General features: G+C 39.1%; 1 pseudogene; it reads right to left on the bottom strand.

Annotated features, from left to right (window-relative positions):
* Positions 1-10,061: 10,061 nt before the first annotated feature.
* LOC139179173 (small nucleolar RNA U3) lies at positions 10,062-10,171 on the bottom strand (annotated as a pseudogene).
* Between the last annotated feature and the right edge of the window lie 9,996 nt (positions 10,172-20,167).

The following is a 20,167-nucleotide window of genomic DNA, read 5'->3' as shown; positions in this document are numbered from 1 at the left end:
TCCAGCGCAGGTCACCAAGAATAATGAAAGTAAACAGTTTACCCAGTGATGGGAAGAATGAATACCCTCTCATGTTAGTTAACATAATTTCTCATGTTTCAGAAAATTTCCAGAATCACTTTATGGATGGCAGTATATTTATTTATCAACTCAGATTATGATAGTGCTAGAAATTTCTTCATTTCCAACGGAGGTAAATAATAATGCTATTTTACATGGAGGCTTTTTCTTTGTTTCCTTTCAAAGTTTTAAATTTATTTTAAAAGACAATGTATAGCCCTAGTAAAAAAAAATCAGAATATGCAGTAGTACAAAGCATATTATCTAAAACCCCAGAATATATAAAAAAGTATATAGTAAAAAATTGTTAGAGTGGTTTTTATAAATATTCACTTTTTTGAGCATGGTTTTTGTGCCGCTGTCCTGTGTTTTAAAAAGATAAACAGAAGCTTCTCTTGTTTTGTTCTTCAGGCAGGGTATTAGACAAATTGATCTACTTAATAGGTTTGAAATTTTTTTCTAATTTTGGAAAATGGTCCATCAGGTGAAGTTTTGGGAAAGTTATATATACAGTTTTAAAAATTGCCCTACTCTCTTTCTTGGGATTATTCATTTTGCTTTTATTGCTTTGGCTCCTAGTGGACACCATTGAGCTTTACACATATGTATTAGATGTGTATGTTTATGGTAATAGAGTGGCTACTCGTCCCATTTCCAACTCTCAGTTGGAGAGGATCACCTGGGGGCTTCACGATGCTAAACAGGAACCTTCATTCCCACGCAGCTCTGGTGTTAAAAGTATCCCTTTTTGGAGCCGCCCTCAGCTTGCGGGTCTTTCTTCTTTTCCTGCTTCCCCCACTTCCATCCTGCCCTTTCCTTGCCCTCTTCCCCTCTCTCTTCTTTCCTCCCTCTCTTCCTTCTTTCTTTCTTGTGTCCTTTTTTTCCCTTTTTTTTTTTTGCATAGAATTCTTTTTTTTTTTAAAGATAGATAAGAACTCTGATTCTTAGAACAAGAAACACAATTTCAGTGCCAAGTGAGCTAATATCATTAAACACACACAATTAGCTAAGGTGTTGAGGAGGAATAACTTATAAATTATGAAATTACCAGGGAGTAATTTTATGAAGAGAAATAGCAATTTTATTATGCTGTCTGCATATGTCAATACAACATGCATAGACATGTGACTATTTTTATCCCCAAATGCCTACTAATATTGCAGGAAGAGACCTTGGATATCATTCAGTTTATCCACCTTATGCTATAGAAGGGGAAACTAAAGCCCAAGAAGTTAGACTTCTTGTCCAGGGTCACCAAGATACATTCGTCTGAGCTGTATTCACAACTCAGTCTTTGGACTTTTAAGCTTCCCCCATTATATCATAGGTTATGTATTTGTTTTGCAAGTGTTTTTCCCAACCTTATTTTGAAAAAAAAAATATATATATATATAAAATTGAAAGAATGGTAAATACTATATCACCATTATATTCTTTATCAGTTGTTAACATTTTGCCACATTTGTTTTTCTCCTTGTTTCTCTCTTTATCTTTCTCTCAGTTCAGTTCAGTTCAGTCATTCAGTTGTGTCCAACTCTTTGTGACCCCATGGATTGCAGCATGCCAGGCTTCCCTGGCTATCACCAACTCCCAGAGCTTGCTCAAATTCATGTCCATCGAGTTGGTGATGCCATCCAACCATCTCATTCTCTGTCATCCCCTTCTCCTTTTGCCTTCCATCTTTCCCAGCATCAGGGTCTTTTCAAATGAGTCAGTTCTTCACATCAGGTGGCCAAAATTTTGGAATTTCAGCTTCCACATCAGTCCTTCCAACGTATATTCAGGACTGATTTTCTTTAGGATGGACTGGTTGGATCTCTTTGCAGTCCAAGGGACTCTTAGGAGTCTTCTCTAACACCACAGTTCAAAACCATCAATTCTTCAGTGCTCAGCTTTCTTTATGGTCCAACTCTCACATCCATACATGACTACTGGAAAAACCACAGCTTTGACTTTACAGACCTTTGTTGACAAAGTAATGTCTCTGCTTTTTAATATGCTGTCTAGGTTTGTCATAGCTTTTCTTCCAAGGAGCAAGTGTCTTTTAAATTTCATGGCTGCAGTCATCATCGGCAGTGATTTTGGAGCCCAAGAAAATAAAGTTGCTGTTTCCATTGTTTCCCCATCTATTTGCCATGAAGTGATGGCACATATCTCTCTCTATGCATACTAAGATATGCATAGATGTATCTTTCTTTTTTACACTTCTTTTTCCTTTTTTCTGAACAGTTTGAAAGGAAGTTGCAAACATCACTCTTAAATAGCTCAGGATGTGTTTTGTAAGAACAAAGGCATTCTTCTACATAAGCATGATGTGAAAGTGAAAGTGCAAGTCGCTCAGTCGTGTCTGACTCTTTGCGACCAATGGAATATCCAGTCCATGGAATTCTCCAGGCCAGAATACTGGAGTGGGTAGCCTTTCCCTTCTCCAGGGGATCTTCTAAACCCAGGGATCAAACCCAGGTCTCCCGCATTGCAGGCAGATTTTTTATCAGCTGAGCCAGAAGGGAAGCCCAAGAATACTGGAGTGGGTAGCCTATCCCTTCTCCAGCAGATCTTCCCGAGCCAGGAATTGAACAGGGGTCTCCTGCATTGCAGGTGGATAAGAACAAAAAATTATCCCAGCTTATCATGGATACATAGGCTTCCCAAGTGGTGCTAGTGGTAAAGAAACTGCTTGCCAGTGCAGGAGACTTAAGAGAAGCGGGTTCAGTCCCTGGCTTGGTAAGAGTCTCTGGAGGAGAAAATGGCAGCCCAGTCCAGTATTCTTGCCTAAAGAATCCTATGGACAGAGGAGCCTGTTGGGTTACACTTTCATAACGTCGCCAAGAGTCAGACATGACTGAAGCGACTTAGCATGCACATATTCTATTGTAAGAAGCAGAGCAGAGCTGGAGGTGGGGTGGGGGGGGGTGTTGGGGGGAGTAGTTCTCCAGGAGGAGGATCATGAAGGATTGGGCAGCGTCAGCAAAGGCACTAGAAATACTGACTTTGGCTCAGGCAGTTCACTGGTTTAAACTTCATCTTTTATTCTTCTTATTAAAAAACAAGCCAACAGTCACTTATCACTTAATTATTGGGAGATGAAATGAATAGGTTTTCTTTAACGTGTGATGATAAATTTTAGTTCTTTCTCCTAAGCTCAGTGTGGAAGCTTAAGGACTATGCTTCCCCTATATGCTCGGACTAATGGACTTTCCTGCACACTTTCATCTGAACTTCTCTGCTGTGCTCTTTGCTTTGTTTTCCTTATCCCACTGTCCATCAGTCACTTTGTCTTCAGCCCATCGATCAGTTCAGTGCAAATCTAGTATCTTTTGTCCTTGAATCTCGTTTTACTGCGTTGGTTTGTCGCCTCTCAGACAATTCTCAGGGAGGCACCCTCTCCATGAACTTGTCCATCTCTTCTCATATACACATGCCTTTTCTACCCTTTATCCTGTCTCTGCATATAGCATCTGGAAAATTGCCATTTCTAAAATTCTGATATCTGAGATTTAGTTTTCTCAGTCAGTGTAGTTTTGTTAATAAATATCATATGTTGGGTCATAGTACAATCTTAGTTTCTTCCTTTCTTCTATATGGGAATCATTTTTTTTCTCATCTTGTGCTATGTGTTTCTATAATCAGAGATACTGAACATCTCATGGCACTTTTTACTGGAGGAATGCTCCAGCAAGTCACGAATATAAGGCTCAAGTCAGAATGACTTTGCTCACTCCCACTAAGCCTAGAATGGTATTAGTTCTGAGGGTGTGATTTCATAAAAGGAATTCAATGTGTTAAGTGTATGTTGATGTTTCCTACATTCCCATGAATTCTGTGTTCAGGACCCACAGGAGTGCGTTTCAGAAGTGAAGGGGACTGCTTTACATATGGCAAATTATCTTCTCCTTCTATCTCTCATCCTTAACAAAACGGATCAGTCTTGCATGCTTAGGACTGTGCTATGAGCCGTCTGCTTTAACCATTAACTCATGACTGAAATCCTGTTAAGGGGCAGTTACAATGCCTTTAAGTATGGCTGAAAAGAACTTAACGGCAGAACACAATTCGGAAGATGCATTTTTGGGAGGTGTGGGTGGTGGAAAAAATGAGAGCTTTTCTTAAAGTTTTATAGATTATGACCTAATTTTACTGACCCACTATCTTTCTCTCTCTCATGTTATTCTGAAACTGTGATCACTTTCATCATTTTTCTTTACTATTTAACTGGCTCTTATAAAAAAATATGCCCAGATCCTGAGAGTTTTGGGAAAAAATAAAAAACAGACCTCCCAAACCTAGTTTTTAAAGTATACCTTTGGCTATTCTTTCACTTGTAAAAATCATTCACACTCTTTGTAAGAAATTTAGCATCTAGTGTGTCACAACCATATTATATTTGGTGTATTTTCTTCAGTCTTCCCTTTCAATGAAGAGTTTTGCTGATTTGTATAGCATGGCTGTTATCATACAGGTTATGCACTTTTTCTTTTTATTAAACCCCGAATTGTAACATAAGACTTTCTGTTGTATCAAATTCATAGTAATCATCATTTTAGAGACTACATGGTAACCTTGTCTATGTTCTTGATTATATATTAATAGGTAGTGTCTATTCTTAATCATGAATAAATATGCAATAAAAATCTTTGTGACTGAAGATTTTCCTGCATTCCAAAATATTTTCTTGGGATATTGTGAATATTGATATATAGCTTTGCAAAAGAGTAGTAGCAGGTTATATTTCTGTTATCAATATGTGTGATTATCCAGTGTATGTTTATGTAAATATGAGCGATAACTTTACTATCAGTACTGTGTGTTATACTGAAAAGAATACTTGGCTAATTTAATAGGCCGAGCTTGAAATCTTTATCTTAATGTATCATGGAATATTAAGAAAGTACAACCTTTCCCATGTTTTGTGATCCAGATGTAGTTCCTCTTTCATGAATTATCTATTCATTCCTGGTTACTTGCCTCTTACTTAACCTAGTTTTATCGGTTTTCTCTGTCAAGAAGAAAAACATTTAAACTGTAACGAGTGAAAATAACATGAGTAGAGGGGAACTGAAACTCAAAAAGGTGAGAAGTTCATACCTTCCTTCTTCAAATGAGTGAAACATAATTCTTGGTAAAGTACTTTTCAAGAAAAAATTTGGAGATGCAATCATGGAAATAATATCGTTAATCTTTGAGGGATATGGTATTTCTAAAAATGACCAAAACTATAGGATCTAAGCAGAGAAGGCAATGGCACCCCACTCCAGTACTCTTGCCTGGAAAATCCCATGGACAGAGGAGCTTGGTGGGCTGCAGTCCATGGGGTTGCTAAGAGTCGGACATGACTGAATGACTTCACTTTCACTTTTCACTTTCATGCATTGGAGAAGGAAATGGCAACCCACTCCTGTGTTCTTGCCTGGAGAATCCCAGGGATGGGGGAGCCTGGTGGGCTGCCGTCTATGGGGTCGCACAGAGTCAGACACGACTGAAGTGACTTAGCAGCAGTAGCATCAGCATAGGATCTAAGCTTACTGTGCTGGTATTGTGACGGCACTCTGGCAAAATTCTAGATGAATTCTTTATGAGGACTCTTCACAAAAGAAGACACTGATTGGTTAAAACCAGAATGAGTCCGCAAACAGTAATTTATGTCAAAGTAACTATTTTTGCGTAGGTTATTAGATTCAAAGATGGAAAGATTTCTGTGAACATAGGCCATTTTATTTCCACAGGACATGGAAGTTTTCTATTCTTGTAGGCAAGACAGAGAAGTTTGGGCTGGGTGATAATCCTGTTAGGTGGATTAATAACTGGTTAAAGAGTTCACACAATAGGATACTGATTGATGGGAGCCTTGAGTTGTGTTCAGCAGGGCTCCAATATAAGCTATAGGTTAATAAACATTTTTCTAATTACTAGAATGAAGAGATCAAAGCCTTCTTATCAAATGTGTGTAGGTCCCAAACTGGGAACCTTAATGAATAGGCTAGATGAAGGGAATCGTTAAAAAAAAAAAAAAAAACTTATTTAATGGAAATTATGGTAGTAGGACTATATGTAAAGTATAAAGAGCTTAGTTGAAATCAACAAATTGAGCATTTATAAGATGGGGAGTCTTCATGCAAGTAGAAGGATTGAGTGTCTCTATTGTCTGAGAGCTCTACCTAAGCAAAGACTATGCTATCCTTATTTGAGTCAGTCAGAGTTTTGTAGAAAAAATACACACACACACACATTGTTTGGAGGATGGCTGACCAGTCTAAAATCAGTCAGGTTAGACATTCTGGCAAGAGTCAGTGTTGCAGTATTGAGTGTAAAGGCAGTCTGGAGTAAGCATTTCTCTCTTTTATGGAGACTTCTGTCTTTTCTTTAAGGCCTCCAACTGATTTGAAGAGGCTCACCCACATTATGGAGGGTAATCTGCTTTACTCAAAGTCTACCCTTCATGGCAACATCTAGATTGGTGTTTAAACAGACAATTGGGTTTCATATTCTAGCCAAATTGACATAGAAAATTAACCATCACAATATTATTCATAAGTTATCAGATTCAAATGAGTTAACAGTGAACATCTCATAATTTGGGTTTAGCTCTGGGTAAGAGTTTATGAAGCTCATTCCCGCTGGAACAGGTCAAGCAGTGAGTTTGAGTTGGTGAAAAGATAGAAAGACATATCATTTAAAGAACAGCTGGAGGAACTGGAACTTAGCATATCTAATGTGATATGCTTAGAAAGAATAAAATCCAGATATTATCCTATATCCAGATAAAATCCTATATTATTCAGAACTGGTGGCTGGAACTGACTTGCATGTACTAATGCAAAAAGTAGGATAGATTGATTTATGTAACTGAAAAGGCCGGGACTAGGCCTGGCATGAAGTTCAACTAATATCCAGATTTCAAATCATGTTATTTAGTCTCTTTCCTCTGTCTTTGACTCAGATTTGTTTTGCCTCCTCCTCAAGCAAAAAAATCTCTTCATGAGGTGGTGCCTGAAACTTTGAGTTTTCATTGTTCTAAAGCTAATAACCTGGGGCTTCCCTGGTGACCCAGTGGTTAAGACTTCACCTTTCAACATAGGGAGTACAAGTTAGATTCTTGATTGGGGAGTTAAGATTCCTCATGCCTCAGGGCCAAAAAAACTGAAACATAAAACAAAAACAATATTGTAACAAATTCAGAAGGACTTGAAAAATGATCTACATCAAAAGAAGTCTTTAAAAAAAGAAATAAAACTAATAATCCAGAGCAAAAAGAGAGCTTTTCTTCCTCAAAGGTTCTATGAAAAAATACATGGAATTGGGTCTCATTGATTTAGTTTCCGCCAAATGCCCAGTTATAAACTGACCATTGGGACAAGAATTCGTATATGTTTATTGACAATTCCAGTAGTGTGCACCTCCAATTGCAAAAAGCCAATGGAATAAGAATGAGGAAGGTCTCACAGTGATAGAAAATTAGATGCTGTTATCAGAAGAAGGGTAAGAAGAAGGATGGGTACCAGCTAGCAAAAAATGATATTCTTCACTGTAAAGGACTGATAACTATTTTCCAAACATTTGTAGGGCTGTCATGTATTAGAAGGATTAGGACTATTCTATGTATCCCCAAAGGGGAGAACTGGTATCAGTGTGCAGAAGTGAAGAGGAAATAAGATTTTTGTTTCTACATAAGGAATAATATTCTCATAGAGAACCAGTATGGTGTGTGTTGTAAGGTAACTTGTGCCCTGTCGCTAGAATTTATGTAAAAATTTGATGGATATTATAGAGGCAATTCCTGTTTTGTATTAAAGAACTGCCCAGGTATATGAGACAATCCCTTCTATTTCCATGACTTCATTATCCTATTTCCTATGTGTGTGTGTGTGTGTGTTCCAGTGCATACACACAACCTTGTGGTTCTTAAATCTCCCAAGAGGGAGGTTTAATCCAATTGCTTGATGAGGGCATTGTTTAACACCTGTTGTTTTTGAGTGGTTACTTCTGTGCCTGCTGAATTGATTCCATGTTTCTAGTTCTTAATAGAGCATTAACCATGGTATAAGTAGGTATACATGTGGCAAAGGAGATATAATGCTGACTAGGGGCAAAGGATTGGAAAGACATATGGGTGGGGTCCACTTTATCCTCATGTACAGGTCACTTCCCCAAGCAGACGGAATATTCAATTTCCACTTTAAATTCCAGTTCCAGAACGAAACAGTGAGAGAATGCAGACTATAAGGAAGAAATAACACTAAAGGGAAGCTCTCAAAGATAATTCCATCATCCATAACACCAGGCGCTTCCTGGCATTATGACTAATAAAACTCAGCAAAAAACATGTTCTAAATATTTTTATGTGCAAAAAAATAGAAAATTGTAATAAAATAATGGCTGTTATTTCAAACCATGACTATAAAATGCCCCTGGGACAGAAATGCCTAATTATGAAATAAAACAACTTTTGTATCCCTCAGGCAATGTTTTCAAACTATCACTCTCTCCAAAGTAGTCACTATAATTAGTCCAATTCCCTAGAAGAAATGAAAAGTGTAGGGGAATTCATTTAGGGCCATAGCTCAGGGCTGTATCTTGGCTCAGGACCAAATGGACTATTAAAATGTGTGCGTGCAGTAAGTGTTATCAGCACTGTGGGTTGAAGGACAACTTCTATAAGGAATTACTTGATATTATCGTTGAGTCGTGATAATCATATTATTTTCAGCAGGTAGGCTGAGAGGTATGGATTCTAGGAAGAGCTGGATGACCTTTTAAGGAAGTTTATTCCCAATACTGGTGAGCCATGCCATCTTTGCATGCCTAGCTTCCCCAGTTCTCAACTGAGGTTAAAAATGACTGCCTATTTAGAAATAGGAAAGCTTAAAAAAAAAAAGAAAGAAAGAAAAAACTAATGGGCAAGGAGGGAGGAAAAACTTCAAAATTTCTCTTCTATTTCCCCTCAAAATATTTGGAAGTGTTGTAGTGCTCGATGGGAAAAATATTTGAGAATCATAAAAATCATTATTAGGACTATTTTGTATTTTGCTACCTAGAATTTAAATTCTACCAAACTATTCCTAAGGACGTTTATTCAGAATTATTTTGTGCCTTATTTGTTAGGAAACATTATATTGTTCATTCTGTTTTAAAAGCAGACTGTTCAGAACAACATTTAAAGACGAGTTGGGCACTTCCTAGCTTTCAGAGCTCAGCGCTATTTTCCCAAACATGGATGCTGTGCCTTCTGTGTATATTTCCTTTTCTTGACTTTGAATCTGTAGTTATGGCTTCATCCTCTTGATTTATTCTCAGAGAGGGAGTTAAGTATAATCTGTGTCAGTCAAGGTCCTGGTGGGAAATTGGCTAATTTGAACAGTGTTTAATAAGGGAGCTATTTACAACATTGTGTTCAGATTGTAGACAAACCACAAGGTATAGTTCAGATGACCGAGGAGAAGAGGACTTCTCAGAGCCCTGAGAGGGAGAGAAATACGCGGAGAGGGCTGCTTGACAGGAGCTGCAACCTTCAGTCTAAGGACTGAATCCATCCTGCGGTGACGGCAGAAGGGACCTGAGTGAATGACTACCCGACCTTCATCTTTTCCTCTTTCTGATTTCCTGTCTGCTCTAATGGGTTCTCCCACTGGGGAGTGTAAGAAGCTTGTTGATGGAGTAGTCTGCATTGATTTCTGTCTACTCTCCGATTTCCTGTCTACTCTAATGGATTCTCCCCAGAGAACCCAACCAGAAGCCAGAGTGTGAGAAGCTTCTTGATGGAGTTGTCTGTACACATCAGCCTCCTGTACTGATCTGTGCACAGTGGAGAAAAGTACAGGATGGATTTAGGGCTAACAGAAGAGATCTGGAACAATCTATAGTAGTATCCTTTTCAAAAGCAGAGGTGGGGGTAATAAGCTGCTACCATATTTGACTAGATTTGAAACATAAGATTTCATTGTCTTACTGCAGAATAAAGCACACACCCAGGCCTTTCGTCAAGTGAATCATCCATGGCTTTCTGCAACAAGCCTTCTGCATGACCCAGTCTTGAATCCTCTGCTTGTTTGCATCTGGTTTTTATTTCATCTTTTGCAATATGAACTACAGAAATGATCCCTGAAAGTATAGTCTTGGCCAGTACTTTGGCCACCTGATGCAAAGAACTGAATCATTGGAAAAGACCTTGATGCTGGGAAAGATTGAAGACGGGAGGAGAAGGGGACGACAGAGGATGAGATGGTTGGATCTCATCATTGACTCAGTGGACATGAGTTTGAGCAAGCTCTGGGAGCTGGTGATGGACAGGGAAGCCTGGCGTGTTGCAGCCCATGGGGTCTCAAAGAGTCGGACATGACTGAGCGACTGACCTGACCTTGCAACATGAAAGTAATTTGTCTGCATTTAGAAATATCACATATTGGGACACTTTGAAACACAGTAGTCTTAAAATCATCGGATAGTTTTCAAAAGACTGTGGAGATGTAAGCAAGAGAACACTTAGAAGACTCAGACCATTGAGGGTAACAGTTCAGAGTAAGAGATGATTTTAAAGAACATCCATGGCAAAAAGGAGTATTCTGGAAGATTCTCCCTGTCTTTTTTTTTTTCCTCAACAAATTCAATGAAAACATTTTAAAGTAGTTAACACTAAGTCCAGAAAACCAAGCATTTTGTTTCATTTTTTCTTCTTTCTCTTTCTTTACTATTAGGCAATTCGTTTTCTATGTTAGGAGGAATTTCTCAACTTCTTAAATATTGGCTTAGAAAGGCTAAATAATTTCAATAATGATTTTATATGTGATTCTACTTTCTTTAAATTTATCATTATATCAAATGGAATAATTTTATAGGAAACATATATCTTCAAATAAACGATCTTTATGTATTTTAAAGGAACTCCTTAAATACAAAGATATTTACATTTTTATTTCCTCTCAAATTTCTTTTTTGACTGCACCACACAGCAAGTGGGATCTTAGTTCCTTGACCAGAGATCAAACCCATGCCCCCTGCAGTGGAAGCATGGAGTCTCAACCACTGGCCCACCAGAGAATTTCCTCTTTCCTCTCAAATTTCTATCCCTTCTCTCTCATTTACCCTAAAGCTCAAATCTGGGGAAAATAGTTCTGATTGACTCCATGGTTTCAGAATTTTCACAATTTACTCTTGGATCTTAGATATATTTTGAGAATAAATAAAATTGTATTTGTAGAAAAGTATTCTGAGTCTAGAGTGGAGAGAAGTTACGTGGATTCAAGGTGTCATTATTAAACAAAGGTATTATAATTCTCTAAATGCAGCCATGGGGGCAAGGGGGCACAGGAAAGCCCCTCAGTGAGATTGTTGTTTAATCACTAAGTCGTGTCTGACTCTTTGAGACCCCATGGAATGTAGCCCACAAGGCTCCTCTGTCCATGGGGTTTCCCAGCAAGAATACTGGAGTAGGTTGCCATTTCTTACTCCAGGGGATCTTCCTGATCCAGGGATTGAACCTGTGTCTCCTGCATTAGGGGGTGAATCCTTTACCACTGAGCCACCTGGGAAGCCTCCTCAGTGAGATGCTCATCTTTAAAAATGTGCACTATATTTTGCAATTAACAAAGTAAACAGGTACTGTTTGTAGACTGAGTTTCTGCAGACATTGGGTACAATTTTTTTTTTTTTTTGTATATGATGCACTGTTTCATACAGGGACAGTATACAAATACATCTCTAGCTCTGAGGTGATTTTCAAGAAGATAAACTAGGATTTGGTCTATTATATTGGACATACAGTCAGGCTATGGTAATAATTTAAACTCTGTGGCTTCCCTGGAGTTGTGAGCTCAGAGAGAGTAGTCCTTGGATTGCTCGCCAGAATGCTCTCCAGCCTATGAGCATTGGAACTGTCTTCTTTCTTATTTTATCATGACCCAGAAGTCACAAGAATCAGACAAATCTAACTGGAGGTGAGTCTTAGCCAGTTAAAGACTGACAAACCCTATAAGAGACCAGAGGTAGATCTTTCTTTTCATCTGTTTATTTATAAGAGCTGCAGAGAAAAAAGATTTGTTGGTATCTCAGAGCATAATTTGCCTTAAAAAAGCTATCAGTACAGTGGAAACCAAATGGTAGAAGAGAAGTTAATTTGTTTCACTAAGTAAGCACCTCTTCTTGGTAAAGTATCCTGAAAAAACCAAGCACAAATAAGTCACTAGTAAAGTGTGAAGTCAAACTGATGTGGGATTTATGTTCCCCATCAGACAAATTGGGTTATTTCAGAAACTCCTTCTGTGTGATGTGGTTGATGTAGGAACCTTTGGAATGGAGTTTTTTTTTTTTTTTTCTGGTTTATTTTACTTTTTTTGTTTAGGTTTTCAAAAGAGATACAGAAATTGGGAGAAGTTTGTGGTTGACTTTTATTGGTTTAATTGAAAAAATTTATATGTGAAAGTGGACTCTACAAAACTGATGAGCTTTTAAAACTAAGAACAAAAGTTATTAAATGTGCAGCCATCTGGTTTTCAGATGACGAGGACCTGAGTGAAGAGGGCAGAAGTAGGAACAGAAAGGTGAGTGGGATACAAGAGATATTAAAGAAGAGAATTGGTTGCCTGTTGGGCAGAGAGACACACTGAACATCATTCCAAAGCTTTGTGCTTGTGGGTAACTGAGAGAATTGTCTTAATTTTAATCATATTAACTTTAATAGAATGAGGATGTTTGAGGTGCAATTATCTTTAGAGGATAAAGACGTGAGGTAGGGAAAGAATATATAGTAGAATCTTGCCATTTATAGATACAACTCTCACAACATCCAGAAGTTCACAATGATATTACAATCACATAATGACATTACAAGTTTTCATGTATTAATTTGTAATGGAGATGATATTGCCTTTATTAAGTTGTTGTGAAGATTAAATGAGATAATACATATAAAATGCTTAGGGATACTGATTATGGTGGTCATTATCATCACAAAAATGTTAAGCAAGCATTGAGCAATTCCTACTGTTGTAAAATTTTTACTTATGTAATTTACATATAATTTAACTTCAATGGCTCTATGAAATAGGTAATAATATTATCTCACTTTACAGATGAGGAAATTGAAGCATAGTGAGAGGTGAAACAACTTGCTTGAGGTTACGTTAAGTGGCAGAGCACAAACTTATCAAGTAGTCGGGTGCCAGGATTTAGCTCCTAAGCACTCTCTTCAGTAGACTTGCGGGGAACACTAGAATTGATTATTATACAAGACTGGAGTGCAATAGTAAATTTTCAGTGGTGATCCTAGCCAACAGCCAGGCATTCATACCTCAGTTAGCAAATCTCATATATTTGAAGATGCTCGAAGGATCCTGGGAAAGTTAATGGGTCTATGAGTATAAAGAAAAAGACCCTTTGTTATGTGAATTGTAAGGACACGTGTTCAGTCCTTTAAAATATCCATGAGTGCAGGAATTCATGGTAATATAGTAATAATTTCAGCTATTTTGATATTAATTTAATTGACATATTTTTCGAGCATCTATCACAGTACTATGGGGCATTTGATGGAGAAGAAGAAAATTCCTTTTCTTAGCAAGTTTCCTGGGTAGTGGGAGAGAGAGATGAATGAAATGCAAGTACAATATAGTGAAGTAATTATCAGGTGGATGTAAGCACCAGCATCAACTAACTTGGCTGTGCATGAGTGTGTGCTAAGTTGCTTCAGTCGTGTTTGACTCTTTGCAACCCCATGAACTGTGGCCCGCCAGGCTTCTCTGTCCATGGGATTCTCCAGACAAGAATACTGGGGTGGGTTGCCATGCCCTCCTCTGGGGGATCTTCCCAACCCAGGAATTGAACCCGGCTCTCTTATGTCTCCTGCATTGGCAGGGACGTTCTTTACTGCTAGAGCCACCTAGGAAGCACAACTTGGCTGTAGAAAGGTCAAATATAAGGCTTTTTGGAAGAAGTGATGTAAAATACAGAACCTGAGGGATGTTCAAGTGGAAATGAGTGCAGGTGAAAAATGAGAGGGGAAATGGAGAAACAAGAGAGAGAAGCCTGTGCTTGTAAAACTGCAACTAGATTGATATGGTTGAGAAACACAAGTGGCTGGGGGGTGAGCAACAGGTAGAAATACAGCTGCAGAAGTGAGGCAGTGGTCAGGTCACGAAGGCCTTCAGGTCACAGTGAGGAGTTTGATAATTATCCTGAAGGCAGTGGAACCTATCTATGTGATTTAAGCAGAGAAAGGCTAGGATCCAGCAGCATGCTTCCAGCATATCTGGAGCGTACAGATATGCTGGTGTAGTACTGATCTTGAAGGGCCTTTGGAGAGTACATTTTTATTTATACCAAATTTATATTGAGCACCCGTTGCATATATAAAGAGACTATAAACTCTGAGGGAAAGATAAACCTGCACCTACATTTTAGCTGGCAGCGTGCTCTTCTTTTCTAACGAGTGTAACTGTATTTCGGTGCAAGTTTAACCACAAGTGTGTGCAGTTAGATTGTTTTTTTCACCACCAGATGACCAGGTATTCGTGCAGCGAGGCAGTTGAACTTGATCTCTAGTCTTGATGGCCCTCTGTGATGCTGGGAGAGAGATCATTGTAACCTTTGGGTTTCGTATCTGCGATGAGAGGAGGTTGCAGTAGATCATCATGAAAATTTCCCCTCAGCCTTAAAATTCACCTGTTTCGGTTTGAAACTTTTTACACATTCCGGTTAGGTAAAAAGCAACAAAGTTTTACAATGCACGCTTCTTTTCTTTCTTTTATTTATTTATTTTTTTCTCTGCCTCTTTGTGTTGCTTCAGAGGTAGTTCTTGATGAAGGGAAGGGTTGAAATGATAGCAGGATATTCAGGTCAAAGAAGGATTTGGTGTCCATCTTATTTGCTCCCACACGTTACAGATGAGGACACTGAGACACCCTAGTGATGCGATTCCTCCAAATTCTAGAGGTGGGTCAGTGGCAGAGTGACATCAGAGCCTTGGGAACGTCTGGCCCCAACTCAGTTCTTTTTCTTCTCTTAGTGGTCACTTCCCCTCTTGGAGGACATGTAGAGTGCCATCTTAACACATCGGGAAAAATATTCGATATCATGGAAGATTTCAGATGTTCTTAAGTAGAAATGACTGTATCACTGCCAGGTAGGGCTGCTGTTTATTTTTCAGGCTTTGAGTCACTTAAAACATAAACATATATATCATAATATATGTTATATATATATATAATGTAATAATATGTACATATTGCTCCCTTATTCTTCATGAGTGATTCTTCCTTTTGTACTAATGTTTCTCTCTGTGGTTTCTCTAAAAGAAAGATCCTTTTTCCTCCTTTCCCCACCCCCATTTCTCTTACATAAGCAACTAAATGATCTTCCTCTTCGTTCAGGAAGCTGGCAGCCTCCAATCTGCAGCCTTTAGATAGCCAGCTAATTAAGGGGAAAGCAGGTGTGGATGGGTCTATTCAGCCTGTAAATAAGTGCCAAAAATTAAAGTTATTGGTCTGTGAGTGTTAGCAGGTGGAAGCACTGTTTTATACCTTTTATAGAGGAGGGGAAAGGAAGGGGGCTTAGAAGGCATTAAGGGGTCGGGAAGAAAAAAAATGACTTTTTATGACTAAAAGCTCTTCAAAAAGAGAGTGTGTCTATTTCTGAAACATTGTCTTGTTTGGGATTAATCCTAAAAACATATAATTGCCTGCCCTAAGGGTGTAGTGTTCCCTGAGCAGGGCTGCATGAACTGTATGGCCTGGGCAGAAATAATTCATGGTCTCAAGCTGATACTTACTGGCATAACTCATGACTGACTGCAGAAACATAAATGCCTATGTTCTTTTGTGATTTCTCTTCTCCATTTCTTACATATGCTCAAATGCCCAGAGTTCCCTCTCTGCAAAACCCCTCAATTAAATGCTGAGAAAAAAATATGATCTATTGTTTCACAACTTAATGCATTACTTAATGAAGCGATCTGGAAATAAAATTTATATGAGGAAATGAATTCCTGGGAGTGCACTTCTCCCTTTGTCATTTCTTTAGTCTTTCAAAATTTTTCCCCTTTCTTCTCCCTTCTTTTGTGTTTAATAATTTAGTTTAGTATTTCCTAACTGCAGGACATTTTTCAGTAGAGTGTTATGGCAGAAGACCACAAAAGCATCATATATTACGCATTCAAAATGCATTAATACACGGCTGAAATGCTAACCCATACAATAGAATAATTATAGTGTATCTTCATTGAAATTGTACACATGGCTTTGTGATCACGCTCATTAATTTAGGTCTAAATGAAGCAAAATTATTCTGCATGGCTGCTGAGTTAATTTATGTGATATAAGTAAAGAAAAGTTAAATAAAGTGTGATGGAAAATGAGATTGCCGCCAGGCAATTAGGTCCAGAGGAACAGGTTCACTCATCTCTCCAGGCTTGCTGGTCCCTGTTGTCTGCAAAGATTATTCACATTGTTGCAAAAATTTGTCCATTTTAAGACTGTATTGGGACTTCCCTGGCAGTAGGCGGTTAGGACTCCATGTTTCCACTGCAGTGGGCACTGGTTTGCTCCCTGATCAGGGAATTAAGATCCCACATGCCTCACAGTGTGGCCAAAAAAAGGAAAAAAAATACTGTATTATGGAAGGTCCTGATGGAAGGTCTGAGGCATCTTACTGACAGCTAAATTTTAGGAGGGGGAAGAATAAGGTACCAGTATAATGGATGCTTTTGCTTGGAACTATTCAAGTATCCAGATAAAACAACACAAATGTATTTATTGATGTGAGCCTGAACTTCTAATGTAATAGAAAAATTGCTGTCCTCTAATGAGTATTATTTTTAGGGGTTTGAAAATCTTACAAGTAGAGTACATATTGTATATTGTTTTCTAGCAGCCCAAGTAATATTTTTTTTTAGTTGATTACGAAAATGTGTTACCATGATTTTGTAGTAATATAGCAATTTATGTATTATGGTATGTCTGCAAAAAAGCTACCCCATTGCTTTCTACCTCATTTCATTCCATTTCAAGGTTTTTCAAAGTGGTGACTAGTTTCTGTTTTGTGACCAGTGGGATAATAGTTTGTCTTACAAGACAGAGGAATGATTATATTTCTGTATATAGAAAAGAAACTGATTTTGAATCCAAATGCCATTTGAAAGCATCCACAAAAGCCTCTAGCCTTTGTTTACTTTAACTTTCATTTCTGTGAGAGAAAAGCAGTTTTGATTTTCTTAAATTTTAACTGGCCTCGATTCTGGAGATGCAAAGATGAATAAGACAGGACCTTTATCCTCCTGATGGCTTGAATCTAATCAACTGAAGGAAAAAAAATGGAACATGTACTATTAAAAAAGGAATAGCTAATACACTCTACCATAAGAAAGGAAATGGTTCAGAGTATAATGGTGATTCAAAGAGAAATATTCACATCTAAGTGGGAGTGGGGTGAAGATGGCCTTCATGAAGAAAATTGCCTTTGATATTGACCTTGGAGGAAGGCATAAGCTCTGATAGAGAAGACACAGAAATTTGGGCAAAGGAAGAAGGGCTAAGAGATGAAGTTGTAGGAGCTGGGGGAGGATCTGGAATGTAGGGTCTTGTGTGGCAATCGTGAAAAAGAAACTTAGAAAGGTAGCTTGGGATAACATCGTGTGGCTTGTTCTTGGGTGAGGCATCTTTATTTCTCTTGGAGGTGAGGAAGGGCATTGAAAATTTGTGAGCAGTTGCTACTGCTAAGTCGCTTTAGTTGTGCCCAACTCTGTGTGACCCCGTAGAAGGCAGCCCACCCGGCTGCCCTGGGATTCTCCAGGCAAGAACACTGGAGTGGGTTGCCATTTCCTTCTCCAATGCATGAAAGTGAAAACTGAAAGTGAAGTTGCTCAGTCGTGTCCGACTCTTCTCGACCCCGTGGACTGCAGCCTACCAGGCTCCTCTGTCCATGGGATTTTCCAGGCAAGAGTACTGGAGTGGGTTGCCATTGCCTTCTCCTGTGAGCAGTTAGGGGTTGCTATATACAGATGTGAGAGTTGACCATAAAGAAGGCTGAACACCAAGGAATTGATGCTTTCAAATTGTGGTGCTGGAGGAGACTGTTGAAGAGTCCCTTGGACAGCAAGGAGACCAAACCAGTTAATCCTGAAGGAAATCAACCTTGAATAATTCATTGGAAAGACTGTTGTTGAAGCTGAAGCTCCAATATTTTGGCCGCCTGATGCGAAGAGCTGACTCACTGGAAAAGACCCTGATGCTAGGAAAGACTGAAGGCATAAGGAGGATGGGAGACAATGAGATGGTTAGATAGTATCACCTACTCAGTGGACATGAATTTGAGTGAACTTCAGGAGATAGTGACCGGAGAAGGCAATGGCACCCCACTCCAGTACTCTTGCCTGGAAAATCCCATGGACGGAGAGCCTCGTAGGCTGCAGTCCATGGGGTCGCTAAGAGTTGGACACGACTGAGCGACTTCACTTTCACTTTTTACTTTCATGCATTGGAGAAGGAAATGGCAACCCACTCCAGTGTTCTTGCCTGGAGAATCCCAGGGATGGGGGAGCCTGGTGGGCTGCTGTCTATGGGGTCACACAGAGTCGGACGTGATGGAAGTGACTTAGCAGCAGCAGCAGCAGCAGGAGATAGTGAAGGATAGGGAAGCCTGGCGTGCTGTAGTCCATGGGGCTGTAAGGAGTTGGATACAACTTAGCAACTGAACTATGAATCCAAGGGGCTGTAAACAGTGTAAGGGAAAGATAAGAGCAGGGACATTTTGGAGGCTGGGAAGTCACTAGGGGATCGAGCAACTCCCTATGTAAGTGATGATTAGTGATTAAACTAGGAAAATGTTGGTGGGATGATAACAAGGGACTGTACTGGAGCAATCTCCAGGCCCAGTTGGTTGGATGTTGGGGAGAGAAAAAGAGGGAAATCCAAAGGAGTTGCAGAATATGCGGTGTTAAGGTAAACTCAGTCTTATACTAGTGTTTTGAGGTGCTTCTGGGACATTAAAGATGTAGAGCAGTCAGCTGGAAATTCAGGTTAGAGCTACTTGGAGAACTTGAGCCTAGGGAGACACTGTAGAAGACCAAACACACAGTGATAATAATTGAAGTCATAGAATATGTGACATTGCTCAGGAAGAATAAATAGAGTGAGAGAAAAGCAAAATGAAGACTTTAAGGGTAAATATTTTCACTTGGGAAAAGACAAGAAATTGAAGGATAGAGAGCAGTGATCAGAGACACATGGACCACGAAGGTGATGCAATTCAATGAGGGGTAAGTAGGAGAGAGTTTTAAGAAGGACAAGACCAACAGAATCAAATATAGCAGAGTGGCTGAGTAGGAGGAGGACTAAGACAGGACGATTGAATCTGTCGTTCCGAAGGTCAGTGGCTACTTCAGCTCAGGGACAGAGACAGAAAATAGACTGTAAGTGCTTAGGCTTGGACGAGCAGTGGGTTGAGGGTGCTACTCTTTCAAGGTGAACAAAGAATGTTGAGATCAGTCTAGAAGAAGGAATCTTTTGAAAACATTGGATGTAAATCTTAAAGCCTTCTTAATAGAGTTTTCCAGCCTATTTTCACAGATGCTCCCTGGTTCTTGAAGCATATCTCAACAATTATTTCCCATGATTCCTAGGATTCTTTAAAGTAGGGAGGTCATTTCATAATGGGAACCTCCTCTCATATACTGACCATGAACATCTCCTTTCTATCAGAGGACTTTATTTTCTCAGGACACATTGCCTTCCTGTCATGTTTCTGTAGAATACAAAGTGGTAAAAAAAGCTTTACCAACCTCTGCTGGTAAACTTGGGCTTCCCTGGTGGCTCAGTGGTAAAAAATCCCCTTGCCAAAGCAGGAGACTTGGGTTTGATCCCTGGGTCAGGGAAGATCCCCTGAATAAGGAAATGGCAACCCACTCCAGTTATTCTTTCCTGGGAAATTCCATGGACAGAGGAGCCTGGTGGACTTTAGTCCATGGGGTCTCAAAAGTGTTGAATACAATTTAGTGACTAAACAACAACAACAACTGGTAAACTTGGGGGTCATGATTCTGGAACATAGCAACTCGTATATCTACTGACTGTAGAGAGGTAGGCACACATCATTTTCACGTGCCCTTCCATCCAGTGGGGCTCTGTGC

The sequence above is a fragment of the Bos indicus genome, chromosome 23 (genome assembly GCF_029378745.1).
Source record: "Bos indicus isolate NIAB-ARS_2022 breed Sahiwal x Tharparkar chromosome 23, NIAB-ARS_B.indTharparkar_mat_pri_1.0, whole genome shotgun sequence".
Taxonomy (NCBI): Eukaryota; Metazoa; Chordata; class Mammalia; order Artiodactyla; family Bovidae; genus Bos; species Bos indicus.
This window is presented reverse-complemented; position numbering and strand designations above follow the sequence as displayed.